Source organism: Ursus arctos, unplaced genomic scaffold (genome assembly GCF_023065955.2).
Source record: "Ursus arctos isolate Adak ecotype North America unplaced genomic scaffold, UrsArc2.0 scaffold_21, whole genome shotgun sequence".
NCBI classification, from domain to species: Eukaryota; Metazoa; Chordata; class Mammalia; order Carnivora; family Ursidae; genus Ursus; species Ursus arctos.
Genome location: NW_026622886.1, coordinates 5,588,848 through 5,612,003, shown reverse-complemented (window position 1 = coordinate 5,612,003; position 23,156 = coordinate 5,588,848). Strand labels below are relative to the sequence as shown.

The following is a 23,156-nucleotide window of genomic DNA, read 5'->3' as shown; positions in this document are numbered from 1 at the left end:
CTCTGGCCGTACACATGTCCATGTCCTCCTTTGGTGAGAGGGGACCCGACCCTCGACGCCTTTCTCGCAGGATGTCAGAGAGGGAAGGAGCTTGCCAGCCAGGCGGTGACATCTCAGGAGGTCACTCTGTGCCAGGCACTTGCCGTGGGCTGTTATAACCCTTCTCCCCCAGAGATGTGGAAGTGATGATACACAACCGATGTAGAAACTTTGGGGAATTCCACAGAAGCGTAATGAAAACGCTAAAATCATCCATGAGCCCACAGACTGCAGTAGCTAGCATTTATTGAGTGCCTACTGTATGCCGGGCATCATGAGTATTGCCCGTATAGCCTCAGCAACCATAGCCAGTGCAGAGATAATTATCACGATCTCCGCGTTCCAGCTGAGGAAATAGGCACAGAGAAGGTAGGTGATTTACCCCTAGCCACACAGCTAGGAAGGGATGTGATGGCGATTTTCACCCCACCTGGTTCTAGTTAGTGCGAGCTTTTCATCACCAGCCTCCCCTGTGTCCCCCAATCCTGTGATAAACGATTCGGGTATTTTCTGTGCAATAACATTTGAATGTGCACCTATATATTTCTTTTAATAAAATTGAGATCATGTTATTTTCTCATCTGCTTTTTTTCCCACTTAAAATATTTAACCATCTCTATTCACATACTAATCCTCCAAATAACCCTGTGAAATAAACTAGGCCAGGCGCTGTCCTGAATGCTCTATAAGCAATTACATCCTTGGGGCACCTGGGTGGCTCAGTCAGTTAAGCGTCTGCCTTAAGCTCAGGTCATGATCCCAGGACGCTGGGATGGACCTCCCTGCTCAGCAGGGAGCCTGCTTCTCCCTCTCCCTCTGCTGCTCCCCCTGCTGGTGCTCTCTCTCTCTCTGTCAAATAAATAATTTTTTAAAAATCTTTTTTTAAAAAAGTAATTACAATCTTTACAGCGACCTATGGGGAACATACTCATTAGCTCCAATTTACAAGGGAAACCGAGGCACAGAGAGGTAAAGTCACTTTCCCAAAGTCACACAGCTAGTAGATGGCAGAGTCTGTAAACAAACCCAGCAGTCTGGCTCCAATGTCTGGGCTCTTACCACTAGATGCTGTCTTCTTGAATCAGGCTCAGTCCTTCGATAGTCCTTCGATGATAATGCCTGACATTTCTATGCACCTTTGTAAACACCGTCTAATCTGACCCACAAAACTTGTGAGGCCGGACATGCCAAGAACTGTGGATTAGCTCTCCTGCTGCGTGACAAATCGTTGCAAAACAATACACACGTATTACCTCGCGGTTTCTATGGGTCAGGGACCTGGATGCAGCTTAGCGGGTCCCTCCAGCTCCGGGTCTCTCTCAAGCCAGCAATCAAGGTGTCAGCTGGGACCGCGGTCCTCCCAAGATCCCCTGCGGCAGGATCCCCTTCTAAGCGCACTCAGGGGCAGGATTCGGTGGGAGTGTGTCAGCCTCTCCCTGGGGCAGCTCACAACACAGCCGCTGGCTTCATCAAAGGCAACAGTGGGAGAGAGAGGAAGCTGGCAAGACAGAAGTCACACTTCTAGAACTTACCATTGATTTTTCATTATCATGCTAGAATATGCATACCACAAATTTTACCACCTCAACCATTTTTAAGTGTACAGTTTTGTGGCATGGAGCACATTCTCAATGTTGCACAACCACCACCACCGTCCATCCCCAGACGTTTTTCATCTTCTCAAACAGAGACTCGGTCCCCGTTAAACACTCACTTTCCATTCCTCCCCTCCCCCAGCCCCTGGCAACCTCTGTTCAACTTTCTAGCTCTATGAATTTGACTTTCTCGCTAGTGAAATATAAAGAGGGGTCTTACAAGTGGAGTCAGGCAATACTTGTCTTTTTGTGTCTGATTTATTTCACTCAGCACAATGTCTTCATGGTTCATCCACATTATAGCATGTGCAAGAACTTCCTCCTTTTTGGGGGGCTGAATAATATTCCACTGTATGGATAGACCTCATTGTGTTTATCCACTCATCTCTCGATGGTTCGATGGCTTCCTCCTCTTGGCTACTGTGAATAGTGCTGCTGTGAACATGGGCGTGCAAATATCTGTTGGAGTCCCTGCTTTCGGATCCTTTGGATATACACCTAGGCGCAGAATTGCTGGTTCACACGGTAATTCTATGTTTAACTTTTTGAGGAACCACCATAATGTTTTCCACAGCGGCTGCGCCATTTTACGTTCTCACCAGCAAGGCACAAGGGTTCCAATTTCTCCACATCCTCGCCCACACTTGTTGTTTCCTGTTTTGTTGTTGGTTTTATAATAGCCATCCCAAGGAGGGTGATGTGGTATTTCATTAATGGCATCTCTTTTATAACGTCACCTCAGAAATTAGATCACATCCGTTTTGCCATATTCTATTTGTAAGAACCCAGTGACTAAGTGTAGCTCACAGTCAGGGGAGGACACTATCGAGGGCCTAAATAGCAGGAGGCAGGGGTCATGGGAGCTGTTTTAGAAGGCTGCCTATCACAAATGTCATGATTATCTTGTTTTTGTATTTTTTATTACTCTACGTGTACCGTGGCATATTACTGGATTTAGCACCATTGTGTAGTGGCAAATATATGGGCTTCGTGGCTAGAAAGATTGGAGTTTAAATTGGATCCTTGTCTTCCCAGCTGTGTGACTTTGAGAAGTTACTAGACCTCTCTGAGCCTTGGTTTTCTTTGTTAAATGGGAACAAAAATACCTACCTTGAAAGATTATTGCAAGAATTAAATGAGCTAATATATGTAATGTATCCTACCCACTGTAGGATCTCAATAAATGATATCTCACCATCACCATCATCATCACCATCACCATCACCATCATCGCGGTGGCAAGAACTAAGTTAGTAATCAAAACTAGGCGGGGGGGGGGGGAGGGGGGGCGTCCGTCAGGGTGTCCTTACAAGCAACACCACTAGGTGGCAGCTGTTGTCAGACTAGGCATGAACCTCTCTCTGTGAATACAAGATTAAAGATGTGTGTATAGTAACAGCTAGGATTATTTTACGCAGGGTGAGCGTATGAAAAAACATACTATCACAATCCCTACATCGGGATTCAGCTATTATTTCATTGTCCTTCCGTGAGCTTGTGTTCTGTTCCTCTGCTGCTCCCCTCTCCCTGCAGAGGACATAGCCTTCCCCACATCCTCCCGGCTTGACTGGCTCCTGCCAGCCCTGTTATGGGCAGCTCAGAGAGCCTTCTCAAGCCTCCCTGTCTTTGCTGGAGCTTCTTCTGCTTCCGTCCTATTTATATCAGGTCTCACCTTACTCTAGAAGCTTAAGCGGCTTCTGCGGCTCCCATTCTACTCATGTCAGGTCTGACATCATTCTAGAAGCCCTTCCTGACCTCCCCACCCAAACCCCAGCTAGCATAGGCTCCATCATCCAGGCTTCTTAATTACAGCCCTTGACTCCACTCTGATCTTCTGTGGTCACAGGGTCTGGCATCCAGTAGGACATGTGGGTGGATAATCATTCTGTAAATATTTATCAAGTTCCCTCTCTGTGCCAGGCATTAGGTGCGAGGGACCTGCTGAAGGCCTTTCTTTGAATAAACAAACCAGAATCCGGAAATACAGAGCTTCTACTGAAGACATCATCAGACCTTGAGCAATCAGAAGAATCTTGCAGCTCTTTCCAGTTCTTGGTAGGGCCGCCGGATAAAATACAGGATGCCCATTTAAATTCAAATTCCAGGAAAACGACAAATTATTTTTCAGTATTAATATATCTGAATCAATATATAAGACATATTCAAAAAGAATGAAAATAATAAATAATAAATTAAGTCATAGATCCTAAATGTTGCAAAGGACACGTGAATACTAAAAATGGTTGTTGATCTGAAATTCAAACTCGAGTGGGCATCGTGCGTTTTTGTTGTTTTGGTATTGGGTTCGGGTTCTGACCAGTCTGGTGAAAAGCCTCGTTTATAGGGTGTCCCTGCAACATGGCGGGTGTGGTGACATTTCCACAAAACGTGAGGCACAAGCCTGCCCCTATTGAGAACCCAAGGTATTTTGAAGTTTAATGGACTATTATTTTTTTTTAACCATAAATCCCTCTTTCCAACTGATTGTATGTTTTCTGACCTTGAGGGACCTCTCCTTAGAATTTACACGCCCACTCCAGGAATGCTTGGTGTGATGTATGGAAAAGCTTTGGTCTTAAAGCACAGTCATGACGGGGAGTGAGGGCAGGATGGGGCTCAGGGGAGAGGGTTCTTTCTTGGCTACCCTTAGACAGGTTTAAATTCTGCTCAGTCTTGATGGTCTTCAGTGATGGTGGCCTGTCCCTTATCTCTTCTTCTCTGGCCTTGAAGCTGTGTCCCAGGCATCTTGCCCACTGCCCTGATTTCTCGGCCTCATGACCTTGAAAAACGCACACAAACATCCCAGGCAGGTGGACCAGCAGGTGATTCTGGACACTCCCTGGGCGACTGCAGGGGAAACAGTGCTGGGCCTGGGTCCAAGACCCAGATCCGAGTTCTGACTCTGCCACCTGCCAGCTGGACGACCCTCATTCATTCTAAAGTCAGGTGCTGATCTATTAATGGGCTATTAGAGCCTGTGCTAGGGCCCAGGGTATGAATAATGCTAATGAGACATTTCTCTTAGCTTCAAGTCCCCAAAGTGAACTGACATTGAGCAGCTCCTTTTACCTCTTTGAGCCTGTTTCTAATCTGTAAATATTTATTCTGTAAAAGGGGGCGCATAAGAGGGACCTACAACATTTCACCTAAAATCCTTGGGGCCAACTGTGTTCCCTAATTTAGAATGTTTCCTTTTGTAGGAAGGTAACTTAGTGTACGTTATGACTAACAAAACAAATAACTATTCGCGCTGGGGGGAATAAATTCCCCCCTCTCTGTAGGTGCTTGCTGCCCCTGCCATTCAGCAGTGGGATTTACTTCCCCTCCTCTTGAGTCTGGTTTAGACCGTGACTGCTTTGACCAATGGAACATGGCAAGCATGACAGTGCCCTTGAGTGGACTTGCAGCCCTGCCTCGTTCTCGTGGAGTGTGAGTCACCATGTGAAAGTCTGACTACTCTACTGGGGAGCCCACATGGAGAGACCCTGAGGCCACATGGGGAGGAAAAGGGGCTCAACTGAGCCCAGCCATCCAGATGTCCTCACTGAGGCGCCAGACATAGGAGTGAAGCCGTGCTACACTCTCCAGCCCAACGCAGCCTCCAGCTGAATGCCACCACGTGACCACTGTTGACGCCATGGAAAGCAGAAGACTCACCTGGCCAAGCCCTGCCCCAATCCTGACCCCAAATGCCACGAGATATAACAAAATGGTAGTTGTTTCAAGTCAGTGAGTCTTGAGATCCTTTGTTCCGCAGTAGCAGAGAGCTGGAGTTCCTGACAGCTCAAGCTGCCTCCTATACCCTGGAGCCTGGTCTCATCTGGAAGCTCTCGAGGGGGACCATAGGGCAGGAGGAAGGAGGGGAATAGTCGAAAGAGCTGGGGAAGATTATGATAGTAAAAAAGGAACATGCCTTTTAGCCCAGAAATGTCATTCCTAGGAATCCATCCCACTGAAATATTTGCACACGTGTTTGCTAGGATGTACAAGTGAGATTGTTCCCCGAAGTGGTGTTTGCGAACAGGAGCGCTGGGAGGCCACTTAGGGGTCCACCAATAGGAGGGTTAAATAAATCAGGACATATCTAAACAATGGGACAGTAAGGGGGTATTTTATCTTATTTTTTAAAATTTTTTTTATTTATTTAAGAGAGAGAGAGAGAGCACAAGTAGGGGGAGCAGCAGAGGGAAAGGGACAAGCACACTCCCCCCCCCGGCCTGTAGCCTGATGTCAGGCTCAATCCCATGACCCCGAGACCACAGCCACGAGCTGAAATCAAGAGTTGGACACCCAACTGACTGAGCCACCCAGGCGCCCCTGTAAGGAAGTATTTTAAAAGAATGGAGTAGATGTCTGTGTACTGATAAGGAAAGTCCCACTGAGTCACGAGACGTACATCAGCATGTCCTCAGTGCATTGTTGAGGGAAACAAGGCGGGTTACAGAATGGTGTATTATTATAAAATATATTTCTGTGTATGTATACAGATGTAGTTATTCTTTTTTTTTAAATATTTTATTTATTTATTCGACAGAGATAGAGACAGCCAGCGAGAGAGGGAACACAAGCAGGGGGAGTGGGAGAGGAAGAAGCAGACTCATAGCGAAGGAGCCTGATGTGGGGCTTGATCCCATAATGCCGGGATCATGCCCTGAGCCAAAGGCAGACGCTTAACCGCTGTGCCACCCAGGTGCCCCCAGATGTAGTTATTCTATATGTCTATATGTATACATGTACCCAGCTCCAGCTGCAGCCCTGTCTGTCATCTAGAAGGATACTGTAGGAGACATTTGTTGCTTCTGCTTGTCCAGAGATATTCATTCTGCCCTCTTAGTACCCAGATCCCCTTTTGAGAACTGTTTCTTCCCCACATTCTGTTGCGGTGGCTTGGGTTGGACTCTCTTCCTCCCCCCATTGCCACGGCTGGAGCACAGGACTCAGGCCTGGCCAAGCAGGGCACCAGCTGTTCTCAGCCACAGCGAAGCTTCCGGACAACCACGCTTGTGCCATCACAAGTCAGGCCTGGAGGGAGCACTCCCGAGCCGTCTGTCTTCCCTGGGGAGGCCTGACTCTGGGGTGCGGTGCCTCCGTGATTGAGGAGAAATGATTAGAGCTGCCTCTTCCGACAGTGGTGCTCTCCTGGGACCGCAGCTCGGCCTCTGACTGGGAGGCCTGGGATCTCCAAACTGAGCAAACACACCATTCCGATGAACCCCATCCCTGCCCGCCTTCCCCAGGGCTGGTACCTTGTAACCAAAACACCTCCATGGGTCCAGACGCTCGCAATATTTTAATAGTGGTCACCTCTGAGGAGTGAGAGTTAAAAGGTTTGTCACTTATATCTCTGTATTATTCATAAGTTTTGATTAGCGTATACTGCTTTCATAATTCAAAAGTACGTTGTGAAGACATGGGTCTGGGGATGTCTTTTTCAGCTTATGTCCTTTCACTTCCCGTCTTCCTGGCTTCCTTGAAGTAGGTCTCCTTGGTGGCAAGTTATGTAAAGCAAATCAAGATGGGCTATAAATTTTTAATAGCGGCTTTATTGAGAAATCATTCATGTACCATAAAATTCGTCCTTTTAAAGGGTACAATTCAGTGGTTTTAGTGGAACCGCGGAGCTGTGCCGCCGGTGCCCATTCTAACTTCAGAACGTTCTCTTCGCCCAGAAGGAAGCTCCGTGCAGATCAGCAGTCTCCCTCCACCACCGATCTGTTCTCTGTCTCTCTGGATCTGCCTATTCTGGCCACTCCACAGACTCAGAATTACATACTCTGCGATCTTTCGAGCCTGGCATCTTTCACGTAGCATCGAGTTTTGTTTTGTTTTTAAGTTTTACTTATTTATTTGTCAGAGAGAGAGAGAGAGCACAAGCAGTGGCAACAGCAGGCCAAGGGAGAAGCAGGCTCCCCGCTGAGCAGGGAGCCCGATGTGGGGCTCGATCCCATGACCCTGAGATCACGGCCCGAGCCAAAGGCAGACCCTTCCCCAACTGAGCCACCCAGGTGACCCTGGCATCATGTTTTTAAGTTCGTCCGTGTTGTAGCAGGTGTCAGTCCCTGCCTCATGCCTTCTTTTGTTTCTGTGTAGTTTTTAAAACTCTTTTTTACTTTGGTAAAATGTGCCGAAGACTTACTGTTTTAATCATTTTTCAGTGTCCACGTCAGTGGCGTTAAACACCTTTCCACTTTCATGCAACCATCACCACCGCCCACCTCCAGAATGTTCTCATCATCCCATATTGAAACTCTGTCCCTCTTAAAAGGATAACTCTCTATTCCTCCTCCCCCAGCTCCTGGTAAGCACAGTTCTACTTTCTGACCTATGCATTTGACTATTCCATGGACCCTAGATAAGTGGAAGAATACAGCAAATACTGTATATGTTCCATATAAGTAGAAGAGTAAAATAAATAAATAAATTTATTTTTATACATAAATGTAAATATAAATAATATACAAATATAAATATATTATATATTTATTTATGTATATGAATTTATGTATATAAACAATATACATGAATATATATAAATAATATATATAAACATATTTATATTTGTATATTATTAAAAAACCATTAAATATATATAAATGTATATATATGTATTTATTATATATATATATTAAATACATATATATATATATGTATTCTCTTGTGTCTGGCTTAATTCAGTTAACAATGTCTTCCAGGTTCATCCATTTCATCCATGTTGCAGCTGTATCAGGATTTAGTTGCCTTTTTTTTTTGAGAGAGAGCACACTCACAAGCAAGCAGGGGGGAGGGGCAGAGCGAAAGGGGAGAGAATCTCAAGCAGGTTTCATGCCCAGCACAGAACTGTACGCAGGACTAGATCTCACCACCCCGAGATCATCACCTGAGCTGAATCCAAGAGTCAGACACTTAACCAATTGAGCCACCCAGGCGCCCCAGGATTTCATTGCTTTTTAAGGCAAAATATTATTCCATTGTATGGATGGACCGCATTTTATGTATTCATTCATCAGTTGACGGGCATTTGGGTTGTTTCCACTTTTTTGGCTGCTGTGAATAATGGTGTCACGCGTCTTGATGTACAAGCTTTTGTGTGCACATATGTTTTCGTTTCTCTTGGGTTTACACCTAGAAGCGGAATTGCTGAGTCACATGGGAACTGTCCGTTTAGTTTTTGAACAACTGCCAAACTGCTTGCTAAACCCGCTGTATCATTTTACGTTCACCCCAGCAAAGGAAGAGGGTTCCACTTTCTCCACATCTTCACCAATGCTCGTGATTGCGCATCTTTTTTAATGAAATATTATCTCACTGTGGTTTTGATTTGCATTTCCCTACGCATCTTTCCATGTGCTGTTGGCTTGTTTCCATGTGCTGTTTTCTCATGATCCGATTCCACACGCTGCACTTTCATTCAGCAATATTTCCTGTTCATTAACGACATGCCCGTCAGTGTGTCAGGTGTCAAGGGTAGAAGGATAAAGAGATAAAACCTTGCTCTCGAAGATATTTTCAGACTAGCTGAAGACCCAAGATACAAGCACATCTAGCAAAACAAATAGTACTGTGGCGTATAGGCTCTATGAGAATGGGCAGCGTCTCTATCTTGTGCTATAATTGTGGAGCCTGCAAGTGTCGCTGATGCCTAGAAGGTGTTTGTGGCACATTGCGCAAGGCTGCGATCTGTTTTATACTCCTTCTATTGAGAGGTGGGGTCTATGTTCCTCCCCCTTGGGTTGGGTGGACTTTGCAACTGCTTTGACCAGAAGAAGACAGCAGAAGTCACACTGTGCTCATTTCTGCGCCCAAGTCTTAGCAAGAGACCATCTGTTTCTATTTTGGGTCTCTTGGAACACTCACTCTTGAAACTGAGCTTCCCTGTCAGAAGAAAACCGAAGTAGCCCTAAGGAGAGGCCCACACGTACAGCAACTAGTAGGTTTCCCACCCAACAGCCTACATCAACTTAACATCCATGTGAGTACGCCATCTTGGAAATGGGTCTTCTCACCCCAGCTGAGTCACCCTATGTGCTGGGAGTGGACATGGGCTGTCCCGCATAGCCCTGCCTAAACTGAAGTTTCAAGAGTTAAATAAGTGAATGTTATTTCCAGCCACTGGGTTTTTGGGGTGGAATGTTACACAGAACTAGATATTCACAACAGTGTTCAAGAAGTAGTTGTTGGCTGTCTGATCATTGACGATCTGTGATTGTCCAGAGGGGTAACACACACCATCTCATTTAATCTTTTCAGCAATGCTGTTGATGAAGCAACTTTCCCAAGATCATACAGCTGGTAAGTGGTAGTGCTGGGAGTAGACTGCCAAATATTTCTGATGTCAAAACTAGATTTCCACATTTCCACTACACGATGCTACCTCTCTCTAGAGAACTGGAATGATGTTTGCTAGCCTCCAAGGGGGAATTAGATCCTTATGGGCTAGACTAGTCAAGGGAGGCTTTACGGAGATGGAGCTTGAGCTAATTCTTGAAGAATGAGGAAGAATTATCCAGGTAAAAAAGAAAATCGATGGCATTCCAGAGAAAGGTAACAATATGAGAATGGTCCTCATGCCGCTAAGCCTTCCGTGGTTGTGTCCCATTAATTATTTTGGGTTGTCTAACTTGAAGTTTGGAAGTGTGAAACAACCATTTTATAATGTTCATGGATTCAGTGGGTCAGGAATTTGGACAGGGCACAGCTGGGACACCTTGCCTCTGTCCCACCATGTTTGGGACCTCAGCTGGGAAGATTCAAAAGCTGGGAGCAACTTGGCAGATAAGGCCTGGAACCATCTAGATATGGCTTCACTCACATGTGGGGCAGCTAATGCCACCTGCCAGCTGGGATGTCAGCTGAGCTGCACGTGGCCTCTCCATGTGGGCTGATCTGGGCTTCCTTAGAGCATGCTGGCTGGGTTTCAAGTGTCAGTATCCCCAAAGAGCAAGGTGGAAGTGCCAAGCATTTTAATAATTCAGCCCCAGAAGCTAGAGAGTGATTTCTGCCATAAAACAGAAGGTTCAAATGGAGAAGACCTAGATCCTACCATTCCATGGAAAGAGCATTCAGGCTACATAAGGGTGTGGGATGACAGATATAGTTACAGCCATTATTGAAAGGGACAGACTGTCTCAATGCAGCTTATCAACGTGGCGCATTAAAAGGAAACATTAGTCTGACATCCGAATCCTTACTGTGGGCTCTTAATAAGATGCCAAGAGTGGGTGGTGGTGGTGGTGGAGTTGATTTCTAATACTCAGTAGTGGTTTGACAAATTCTCCTTCTTGGGGGTTGGATCAATACAGTAGACTGTACACAGGTTTTTACTGCTACTTTCACCCTCAATCTCTAGCAATGACAGAAAAGAAATATTTAAGAACAGCAGACTCTTAACAGGACTTGAAAACTGAGAGCCAAAAGCCAACCACCCAGATGTTGAGGAATCTCAGAAGAACAGAGAGCATAGAGAATTGATTTGTTAGGGGAACCAAAGCCCAAAACACGTGCCAAAGAGGAAGGCTGTGGGAAGTGGGAGTTCCGAGTCATGGACAATGGATTTGAGGAGCAGGATGAGGTCTTGAGGTCATCATCAGGGTGGTTGTTCGAGAACAGACATCTAGAATGGCGGGCAGTGGACCCTGTCCTTTGCCCATCAGCAGGCAGCACAGGCACTTGGCCCCAGGCCAGAGCAATGTCCAGAACTTGGGTGGGAAAAGCAAGAGACAGGGCAGAGCCCCAGGCAGTTGGTAGAACCTAGGAACAATCTGAGGCCCCCTACTCCCAGAAGACAGCTTCTAGAACATACTCCCACACTTTTTCTCTTTGTTGTCATTGGCCCAGTCACACAACAAATTACCTGAAATCAGTAAAAGCTAAATCATTAAAGAGAAGCACCAAGCTCTGCAGAAGTGGGACCAGCATTCAAGGAAATGGAAGAAAGTTTCATTGAAATTGCTCAATGTCCTCCGAGGAAAATGAGATGAATAATGTACCCATGAAACGAGACAGTCGTTGCCCTGCCTGTGTCCCCTCCTCTTTCCCATTCTGGTTCACCGTGCCTGCATTGCTTTGCCTGAGGGCTTTTTCCTCTTTAGCTTCCAGAGTTCTCTTTGTGTGGCATGCTTGAGGTGCGGGGAGGAATTAACAGCCCCTCTACTAGGAGCAGCCCTCAGCCAATGACCAGTGGGAGTCGGTATAAATACCCCAGCTCCCTCACACCTCGGGTGGAGTAGCTCTGAGACACATGTTCTATGGGGCCTTGCCGGGCTCACTGGCGCATCCCTCCTTGGCTTGCCTTCCCTTCCCCATCTCACCTCCCCACCCCCCTACATGTAGTTTCCGGTATCATCCCCCAAATAAGCCACTTGAACTCAGATATTTTTTGGCGGGCTTTTTCTTACTGGAGAACCCAAACTAAGCCTGAGAAACAGGCAGTTATGAAAAAGGAAGCGGGAAGATGGGCTGGATAACATAATGAGCATAGAAGGGTAAAGAATTTGGAGGGTATGGGAAATATGAAAAAAGTTGTGACATGGATGATAGATCCAGAGACTCCCACACCTGTCTCAAAGAACAGAAATAATTCAAAGGACGAAATAACCCAAGAAATAATAAGAGAAAAACTCCCCAGGCTAGAAAAAACCCACAAATCTTCAGATTGAATGGTCCGTGAACAAAGAACAGCTCATGCTGATGAAGTCTGCGAACACTAAGGGAAAGTTCTAACAGCTTTCAGAGGTTTAAATCAGGTTACCTACAAGGAAACAAGTTTTGGGGTGCCTGGGTGGCTCAGTTGGTTAAGCATCCGACTGGTGGTTTCAGCTCAGGTCATGATCTCAGGGTCGTGAGATCGAGCCCTGCATTGGGCTCCCTGCTGGGTGTGGAGCCTGCTTAAGACCCTCCCTTCTGCCCCCCCTGCTCTCTCTCTCTCTCTCTTTCAAAAGAAAATAAAGGGAAAGGGGAAAGGGGAAAGGGGAAAGGGGAAAGAGGAAAGAGGGAAGGGAAGGGAAGGGAGGGGAGGGGAGGGGAGGGGAGGGGAAGGGAAGGGAAGGGAAGGGAAGGGAAGGGAAGGGAAGGGAAGGGAAGGGAAGGAAAGGAAAGGAAAGGAAAGGAAAGGAAAGGAAAGGAAAGGAAAGGAAAGGAAAGGAAAGGAAAGGAAAGGAAAGGTTTCGACAGGGTCAGAAATCACATCAGTCACACAGAGGGCTGAAAGATCACGGGACAATCCCTTCTAAATTCCGTGGGAAAGTATCTGGAACTTAGAATCCTACGCCTAGCTAAAACTCATTTACACGAGAGGGGAAAACAAAGACATTTATAAACATGCCAGAGCCCAGACCCAGAGTCACTTTCAGTCAACACAAAAATGGATCCAAGAGTAAGGCTTGCAGCGCAGAAAGCAAGGAGCCGAGTTCTGACCATTCTTGCGGGCTCTGCTCAACGCGGACCTCCAATGTGCTGTGCTGTGGCTGGAGCCCACAGAAGACTGGCCCACCTCTGACTTCTCCCTTGGAATTGTCCGGGCCGCCACTTTGACATTTAAGCGCGCACCACCTTGAGAGCTGGCATATGGGGCCACAGCAAACCATTTCGCTCTCACACGGCCGCCTCCCAGCTGTTCACGTGTTTGCTTTGCCTTCCTGCCTAGGTTACAAACTTTCAGTAACAAGGACCAGATCTTGTACATAATCAATCAATATTCACTGATCTTTAAGAGACTGATCTCTCATTTCACATGCTACAGTATACACTGCTCCCAGCCTCTGCTTCCCCATCTGAGCTGCTCTAAACACCTGATCACAACTCAGGCTGCTGGAATTTTCTCCCCTTGCCCTGCCTTTCCAGCTCTATGTCTTCCTTTTCTACCCCTCGGCCTTTTCCCCAGGCCCCTGCGCTCTCCGGGGTGTTCCGTACTCACCCTCCTGATCCATGTAATCAAAGCAAAGAGCTGAGGAGGTGGAGGGCTGATCAAGACCCCCCCACAGGCAGGGCTCTAAGCTCTTCGTGTGGATTCATGCATTCCTTCCTTGCGGCCTGTCCTATGGGATAAGACCTATTATTCATCCCACTTTCTCAGGTGGGGAAACCAAGGCCCAGAGAGGGGAAGTAGCTTGCTCGAGGACACACAGCACCTGATAGTTGGAGCTAGGTTTCTACCTTGGCAGGTTTGCCCTTAACTGTAATGAATTTCTGAGGCACGGCTGTGTCTGACCCCTTGCCAACCGGTAAATGCCCAGAGATCTAAAAATGAGTGGGATATCCTCGGGACGGGGCAGAACAACAGAGCAGAACTGCTGAGTTAGGATTGGAGTTAATGGGAGACGCAAGCGAAAATGAGTTTGGAAGGTGTGGCACGCACAGAGTGCTAATATGTCACAGGAGACATGTGCGGAGTTGTGGAGTTTGCAAAGGACACCTGTGCACACATGTCGCATTCCACTTGATCCTGATAGCAAGACTCGGAGAGTGGATTCGAGCGAACCATCACTTTTGACCTTTTACAGACGATGAGTCTGATGCTCAGAGAGGTTAAGTGACTTCCTCAAGGTCACACAGCCAAGTAATGGCAAGCAGCCACTGGAACACCAGAGCCACCTGACTCCAGGCACAGATAACTGGAGCGTGAGGTCCTGAGTGCTGGTACAAAATGCCAGTGGGTGCTTGAGCAATATTGTTAACTGATTCTGTGCAGTTATAAAACATGCTGTTTCTATTAATACATCTACTCTTTGTCCTCCGGACAAAGACCAGTAATATTTTTGGTTAGGGCTCCACAAGAGAAGGATATCCTCCTCTACCCATTCACGTCCAATCATCACTGCCCATGCCGCTGCCCACCCCTCTCTGAACAATCCACGTTTGAAACAGAAACCAGGCGGGGGGGGGGGGGGAGAGGGAAGAGAGCCGGAAACCAGGAGAACTTTTATTTTCCATGATGCAGGAGTGACTTCCACATGTTTTCATCAGAAAGTTTTAAGATGCTTTATATCTTTTTTCTAATTACCTGGCCATTAAGGTAGACGGGAGGGGAGGAGGGAGGCGGGATGGTAGAGGCCAAGGCAAGGGCCCCGCTTTGGCTGTAAAGACTGCAGAACGCTTGTGTTTTCACAGAGATGTTGCTGGAAATAAATAATGGCCTGCAGCCCGCTGGAGCTAGGAAGCCAGCACCCAGAGCACACCCTGGGCTTCTGTCCCCCTCTTGGCTGTGGGGCAAGGACCCTGTGAAGGATGGCCTCGGGAATGTCCCTTCTGATCACACTGGAAGGTCCCTTCAGTTAGCTTTTTCCCCCAAGTGTCCCCTGGTCCTTGCGTGGCCCTGGGAAGGTGAAGGTGAGTAATGCCTGGTCCCCGTTCTTGAGGATCTGGCCACTGACAAGGGAGCCACACGTGGATGTCATGCCTCTAACCCAGACACACACATGGAACAGGGGCTCTCAAGGGTCCATGCGGGACAAGGAGCTAGGACTGTACTACAGGACAAAGACTTCAGCCATTGGGCAGCACGAGAATCATGGCTCCCCAGTTTCCTAGCTCTGTGACCCTGGCTGGATTTCTTTAGGCCTCGGTTCTCCCTGCTGTGAAATGGGGACGTAGAAGCACTCACTTGGCAGGGCAGTTGAGAGGAGAAGTAACACCGTAGGGACAGGACAGCTCTTCACTGCTCAGAGCAGAAAGTGTGAGCTTGGGAGGAGAGGGTGGACCGGGGCCTGGAAAGGGGGGCAGTGCAGAGAGGAGGGCTGAGGTCCCTAGCAGGAGAGAGGGGGGCTTAGGCCAACCGAAGTGCCCCATTCCCCAGTGGCCGGGAGGGGAGGTAGGATAGGCCCAGAGGGAAGGGGATCGGGGCCAGGGCCCACGTGTGTTGGAGAGCCTGTGGACCTGTCTCTGGGTCCAAACTGCACTCCCACCTCTGCTCAGACAGGTAGTTTCCTGCCAGGATGGGAAACTGCTTTGCCCTGGAATTTTTCTGCCTCGGGGTGTTTTTTAGAGTCTGGGTCAGTGTTAAGAATCTCCAGTTACCAATATTCCTGAGACAGACGTGGAGGAGGCAGACCCGGATTGCACGGTTTCCAGTGAGAAGCAGGGAAGGGACCGAGGAGGGACAGAGATGGCTGCCAGATGCCCTGGCCCAACTCTGGGGCAATCCCCGGGGTCCCCTTGTGAGGCCACTGCCTCTCCTCTCAATGTTAGCGTATGAAAGCGGAGCTCATGTGGGAAGGCTCCGCCCAGAAGTGCCCAGAATCCTGGAATGCCAGGGCTGGGAGCGCACCCTGCTCGGCCCACCTGTTGTACAGGAAAGGAAGAGGGAAGGGACTACTGAGGTCACACGCTCCCCCACACTGCAGAGTCCCCACCGAGAGCCGATTGCATCATTGTGTTCTGCTGGGGACAGAGAGAGCCAGCCACCTGCTGCCATCACTCCGAAAGCGGGCTGTGATCTGACAGCTCACCTTTCGGGAGTTTGCTAGACTAACAACAATGCTGAGCCATCCGATAGGGAATATAATCTTCCCCCTCTTGCTGATGAAGGAATTGAAACTGGGGGGGGGGGGGCTGGACGACCTCTTCAAGGTCACAGCTGTAGTTTATGGGGACCCACATCGTTTTGCCTCAGGGACTGTGTCCATCCTGCTAGCTCAGGAAGTCTCCAGAGAAGTGCCACCATGCTCCAACCTTAGAATTTTGCTGCCTTTGAAAGCGGCTCAAATCCCAGCAGGCCTCCCAGAATGTCACTTCTGTGTGGCAGGTGCAGGCGTCTGTACCTTCCCTTGGATTTCTGCTACCCCCTTTATGTCCCAGCAGTGCCCAAGTGGATCGATTGAGGTTAAAACGGTGGATTTACGTAAGATCTTGTGATGCCGGGAACGAGCTCAGACTCGTGGTTGCAGATCTGGGTTTGAGTCCCGTCTTGGCCTCCTAGTACCGAGTGACCTTGCTTAGGTCGATTACAAAATGTCGGGGGCTTCTTTTGACCAAGTAATCCAAAGTCCAAGTTACAAAAGTCAAAAGCATATAAACTGAAAAATCTCTCCCCGAGCCCGTTCCCCAGCCCCTCGGTTTCCCTTCCCAGAGGCAATCACTTGTCATTTCTCTGCATCTTCCACAGGTGCTCAATGAACATGCAGGCATTTTGTGCTCGATCGTAAGATGAAGGATAAAGCTACTTTAAGGAGAGAGGCCCCGGTGAACACCTAGGTGTCACAAGGAACGGGAAGACGAAGCATCGCAAGGACTTCGATCTGCATTCTGTTGTCCCTGCTGGCCTTCTGCTTCCTGAGAGCAAAGGTGTGGTCAAGGAAGCATTTAGAGCCCAAGGGTCAAACTGCCTGTGATTTACCCTCAAATGGCTCAGCAAAAATATTAATGGTCGTAACACAATAAGAAGGAGTAACAAAACGTTCACCAATGAGGATTCTCGGGCAACAGCGCGCAAGGATTTAGGGTACCGTTCTTGCGACTTTTTTGCAAGCTTGAAAGGGTTTTCCAAATGAAAATTTGGGGGTAAAAGCAAGAAATGACTTAGGAAACCAGGAAGTCTAAGTCTGGGCAGCAAAAAGCAGGAGTGGCATGAAAGCCGGCTGGCAGCTGCTCAGGGTGGGAGGGACATGCCAGGAAGGCTGTGGGGTGTGGGCCAGCTAGGAGGCCAGCCAGCCCAGTGCCGAAACTCTCTTCAGTGAACCCATCTCTAGCTCCCTAACCGCAGCCAGGGGGCAGGCAGAACAGGGTCATGTTACGGTTTTATTTTTTTTTTTTTTAAGATTTTATTTATTTATGTGACAGAGAGACAGCCAACGAGAGAGGCAACACAGCAGGGGAGTGAGAGAGGAAGAAGCAGGCTCCCAGCGGAGGAGCCTGATGTGGGGCTCGATCCCGGAACGCCGGGATCACGCCCTGAGCCGAAGGCAGACGCTTTAACGACTGAGCCACCCAGGCGCCCCCCCTGTCATGTTACGGTTTTAATGAGCATTCCACACTGTCTAATGATGTTTGCTGGCCATTGTCTCGGAATGCCTGTTCATGCCTTGTGTCCATCGTTCTGTCAGGTTGTTAGCTTTTTCCTTAAGCATTTGAGGAATCCCTTCTACATTCTAGATAATAATCCTATGTAATTTATGTGTTGAAAATATCTTCACCTAGTTTGTGGGGGGTTGGTTTGGCGTTTTTTCCCACTCCTGTAGTGGTACCTTTTGATGAATTTTAATGCAGTGAAATTGATGAATCTTCTTTCTTGAATGGTTTGTGCCTTTTATGTTTTAAGAAATCCTTCCCTGGGATGTCTGGGTTGGCTCAGTTGGTGCAGCCAACTCTTGATTTCGGCTCGGGTCATGATCTTGGGGTTGTGAGATAGAGCCCTATGTCGGGCTCTGAGCTCAGCCAGGAGTCTGCTTGAGATTCTCTCTCTTCCTCTCCCCCTGCCCTTCCTCACATGCTCTCTCTCTCTCTCAAATAAATAAATAAATCTTTTAAAAGAGAAGGAAAGAAAGAAATTCTTCCTGCCCCAAGGTCATAGAGATACTATCCTATTTTTTTCCTAAAAGTGTTAAATTAAGTTTTGCCTTTCATATTTACATCTGGAGTTGATTTTCTTACCGTGTGAGGTAGGGATCTGTTCTCACTTTTTAAAAAAAAGATTTTATTTATTAATTTGAGAGAGAGAGAGAGTGCACGCACATACGTGCCCGAGTGGGGGGAGGGGCAGAGGGAGAGAGAGAGGGAGAGAATCAGACTCTGCTGATCACAGAGCCCGACATGGGGCTTTATCTCATGAGCCAAAATCAAGAGTCAGATGCCCAACTGACTGAGTCACCCAGGCGCCCCTTTTGTTCTCATGTTTTTTCCCTTTGGCTACTGACTGTTGTTTACAGACCTGCTGGAAAATAGACTCATGCTGGAGACATTAAGCAAGGGCAAGCTCTAGCACAGGACCCAGCAACCACGAGCAGGAGAACTTGTAGGAAGTGGTCCCAGTACAAAGGTCAATGTCAGCCCCTTCCCACCATACATAAAAACAGTAGGTCTTACTAAGCCAGAGGTGGTCTTTCAGTGAGCCTACAGGGAGGGAGCAGGGCCTTAGTGAAGAATGGAAGACCCACGCAAGAGGGAGTATGGTTTCAGGAACCGGGGTGACCCTGTAGTGGCCCTAGAGACAGTTAAGGTAGTTGAGGGACTAAGCAGCTCTCCAGAGGGAGCCAAGAGTCAGGCTGGACAATACGGGGCTGAGCAGAGAGCCCAGCCCTCTCTTGCCTGCTCCTGCTCCAGCTGAGCCCTGCCTGGACTTAGGGGGCCCTCAGCCTCAACAAAGCCCCTACCTTGCCCTGGGCCTGAGCTCACCTCGGCTGCAGTGCAGCCATAAGCACAGAGAAGTGCGTGATGAGAAGAGGAGGCCAGAGACACACCAGTGGGAGAGAGCCCATCACTTCCTGCAGAAAGAAGCGCAGACCTCCCACTGCACGTGGCAGGAGACCACGCTGCCCGTGTTAGCAACAGCGCTGCCCCACTAGTGGGTTGACCCAGGGGCACCAACAGCACCTCTGGGCTACTGTGCAAAAGAGATTCGAACGGTGTTCTACCCAAGCAGGTTATTGTGAGGCCTGGGGACAATGAGGCAAACAGCTGGTACTCAATACATGAATGAAATTGATCATTTGCATGGAGCTACAGTGCTGATAATTAGGCCCATGACGATTTTCCCACAACCTGTTTCTGTGGCCTTATTCCCTGTGACTCCATCCATTTCTGCTAGACCGAGCCACTCCTGTGTGTTGTGACCATCTATCTTGGGGTCTGGTTAACTGCATGATGGCCCGTCCATTGGATAGAACGTCACACAGTCATTGAAAGGAAGAGGATACATCTGAACCAACTGATTAAAAAACATTGTCCAGATATACTGCTAATCGGATAAGGCAAGATCAGAACCCGTGTACAGTAGGATGCTTTAATACCATGCTTGAAAGCATATTGCTAACACACTCGGTTGCACACACATGTATGTGCTGGTATAGGCACGGATTATCTCCTGTAACACACATTCCTTCGGGGGAAAGGGCCCAATGGAGCAGGCCGGCTTTTGCTTTGCTTTTTCCTCTTTCTGTGCAATTGGCATTCCCTACAGCACAGATTCCGTGCAGCTCTGCAGTGGCCTTGGGTCATGGTGCTTTTCACGGATGGGCTCCACATCATCGCCCCACCATGCAGCAGGCTCCACTGCCATCCCCACTTTACAGGTGAATGAAGCAAGGCACAGAGAGATTAAGTAACTCGCCGAAACACACCCAGCAAATAAGGAGTGGAGCTGGGTTTCAAATTCGGACAGTGAAGTTCCAGAGTCCCCACTTGCCAGGTGATACTGTCTCTTAATGTATTCTTCATCTGTTTGAAAAATTCACACCAGTTTTCTGTTTCAGGCCATTTTTAAACTTTTTTTTAAGAGGGTGTGCACAAGGATGTGCGCGAGTTAAGGGCCAGGGCAGAGGGAGAGAGAGAATCTTAAGCAGTCTACATGTCCAGTGCGGAGCCCAACAGGGGGCTCGATCTCTCAACCCAGAGATCATGACCCAAGCTGAAATCAAGAGTCAGACGCTTAACCCACTGTGCTACCCAGGTGCCCCTCAGGCCATTTTTAAATTCCTTGTGTGTGTGTGTGTGTGTGTGTGTGTGTGTGTTTGACAAAAACAGCAATGCCCTATGATGAATTTTCCATAACCTGTATTTCTTTTCTTTTAATTCCAGTTAGTATACACTGTTATGTTATTTTCAGGTATACGATATAGTGCATAATCTGTAATTCTTACCAACCGCTCGTTGTTTTCAGCCCTTCCTGACCACAGCCTGATGGGAGGCACAGGTGAGGGAAGAACGTGACTTTGGGAGCCAGCTGGTGCCCACCCTCCTCTCAGCTCTGTGGGAACTGCAGCGTGATGGTGGCCAGGCCCCTTCCCCTCCCTGGCCTCAGCCTCCATCTGTGGGGCTAGGATGACCCTGGAGCCAGTGACCTCCACCGGCCCTCCTGCTCAAGGATTCTCTGGCTCTCTCTGGTCTATTTTTGCCTGACACCTCTCCCAGGGGCCTGTGGGCCTGAGCTAGTTTCCCTGGCTGGCCCGGATCCAGGCAGCTCAGGTGGAGAGCGCCAAGCTAATGAGGCCAAGGTCATGGGCCAGTTAGCGGCTCTTGGAGAAAACCGTGGCTCTGTGGCCAGACCACAGCTCCCCCATTAGTCACTGGGCTCAAGGCACAGGAGGGCCCTGGGGGATGATGAGAACAAAGCTGGCTCCCGCAAGTCATCACTTCCAGTAGGAGCTACTGGGAGCCCAGGTCCCGGTTACCTTTTGTGACTGCAGTGCAGGGTGCGCGTCTCCCAATCACACTGACACGGCTGGGAGTGCATGGGGGTGGGGGTGGGGGCGGGGAGAAGCTAGATGGTTTATCCAGTGCATCCCCTCCCTGCAAGCGGACCCACACCAGGTCAAGCCAAGAAGATGAGAACCGAGATGAGCCCCCAGGGCTCTTTCCTTTTCTGTGGGAATCAGGTCCATGCCTCCTAATTAGAGGCGGGGAATGGGGGGCTTGGAGGAAGAGCTTCCTCTTTTATGTTCTTACCTGCTGCGAGCACGAGCCGTGTCTGTTTTGTTCACTGCAGCCTCCCTGGCACCTAGATCAGTGCCTGGCATGCATGCAGTAAAAGTTCAATATATATTGTTTGAGTAAATCAATTCACCTTTGTCCCAGAGACAGGCTGTGGGCTGCGTTAGGAAGGACACCGCATCACCGACGGTTTCTACTTGATTGTTTCCAACAAGTACAGGCAAGCTTCAAACGCAGAGAAAAACTGTGCAAAGGCTCTAGGAAAAAAGAATAATTCCTTTAGCGTGTGCCACCACCCCCTACTTTGAACATTTTGCAAATTTGAATTTTCTTATTCCAAAATTTTCATTTGAGTCCACTGAATATTTATTATTAATGATGATATATTACTATTAATTTTTAAAAGATTTTTGAGAGCGAGAGAGCATGAGTGGGGGTGAAGGGCAGAGGGAGAGGGAGAGGCAGACTCCCCACTGAGCAGGAAGCCTGGTGAGGGGCTTGATCCCAGGACCCTAAAATCATGACCTGAGCCAAAGGCAGACGCTTCGCCAACTGAGCCACCCAGGTGTCCCTTATTAATCTTTAATTGCATTGTTACCATCAGCTGGGCTTTGGGCTAAGCACCTAACAAGGATTGATTCACTCAATTTTCATAATAACTGATCAGATAAGATGGGCACTACCATTATTCCCACTTTACAGATGAAAAACTGAGGCAGACAGAGGTTAAGTAATTTGCTAAAACTCACACGGATTTTAAGTTCTGGAGCCAGGAGTCAAAGTCCAGAACCCACACTCCTATTCACAACTAACGTCACTCTTCAGGATCCCCGTTGCATGTCCATGAGGAGCTGGTGCTTAAAAAATGAAGGGGGCCTTCAACAGGTGAGTGGGAAACGAACGGGTAATCCACACCCAGAATACAGCTCAAAGATCAAAAGGAGCAGACGATGGATGCCAGCAGCAAACCGGATGACTTCCCAGAGAATCGTGCCGAATCTAAAAAGGCAATCTCCAAAAGGTTCATACTGTGTGGTTCCATTTATATAACAGTCTTGCAAGGACAAAATTCTAGAAAGGAAGAATAGCAATGTCAAGGCTAAAGGAGGGGCGGAGGTGGGAGGGGAAGTGGGCGTGGCTATAAAAGGGCAACAGGAGGGATCCGTGCGGGATGGAAGCATTCTGTATCTTGACCATAGCAATGTCAACATCCTGGTTGGGCTACTGAAGAGGAGGAAAAGAAGCCTCATTTGCCACAATAAAATACAACTAGCAGACTCTAACCTCAAAGTAGAAACCTGGCTGGCTGTGTGCTAAATCTGTGAGTGTGTTTGCATTTATAGCATTTAAATGTTTGATTTATTTGGGGCGCCTGGGTGGTGCAGTTGGTTAAGCCTCTGACTCTTGGTTTTGGCTCAGGTCATGATCTCAGGGTCGTGAGGCCGGGCTCCGCGCTGAGCATAGAGCCTGCTTAAGACTCTCTCTCCCTCTCCCTCTGCCCCTCCCCTCTCCCACCTCTCTCCCTCTCAAAAAAAAAAAAAAAGATAAATAAAAATAAAGTCCATAAGCTATCTCTAAATTATTTTGTACACCTCTCAAATAAAATGTTTAATTAAAAAAAAAAAGAGTGAAGCATGTTCCTGCCTTTGAGGAGTTCGTGTCTTGAGTCTCAGACCCTACCTCCCACGCCCAGGTCATTTCCATATGTCACAGTGGGAGGGATGGGGCTCAGCTTGGGAGGACAAACAGGGCATCCCATGAAGCCACAGTGGAGCTGAGTCCTCAAGGGTTAGCAGGTCAGGGTGAGAGGAAGGGCATCGGAGGCAGGCAGGACAGCGCGAGCAAGTGGGATGCTTGGGTCTTCTCTTCCCTAAGCCAGCCCTGGGTGGAAAGATCTCAGACCATTCCGCTGCAAAAATGCAAACGCCAGCTATTTCCTAACTTACA

General features: G+C 48.2%; 2 long non-coding RNA genes across 2 annotated transcripts; one reads left to right on the top strand and one right to left on the bottom strand.

Annotated features, from left to right (window-relative positions):
• Positions 1-256: 256 nt before the first annotated feature.
• Positions 257-22,266, bottom strand: LOC123001116 (uncharacterized). Its single transcript, XR_006409682.3, has 3 exons — positions 21,959-22,266; positions 21,343-21,466; positions 257-1,537 (listed from the first exon to the last, which is right to left on the bottom strand). It is a non-coding gene; the product is annotated as an uncharacterized LOC123001116 (long non-coding RNA).
• On the top strand, positions 9,359-18,063 carry LOC123001115 (uncharacterized). The gene is made up of 4 exons (XR_006409680.3): positions 9,359-9,603; positions 9,882-9,923; positions 16,732-16,910; positions 17,406-18,063. It is a non-coding gene; the product is annotated as an uncharacterized LOC123001115 (long non-coding RNA).
• Positions 22,267-23,156: the final 890 nt, after the last annotated feature.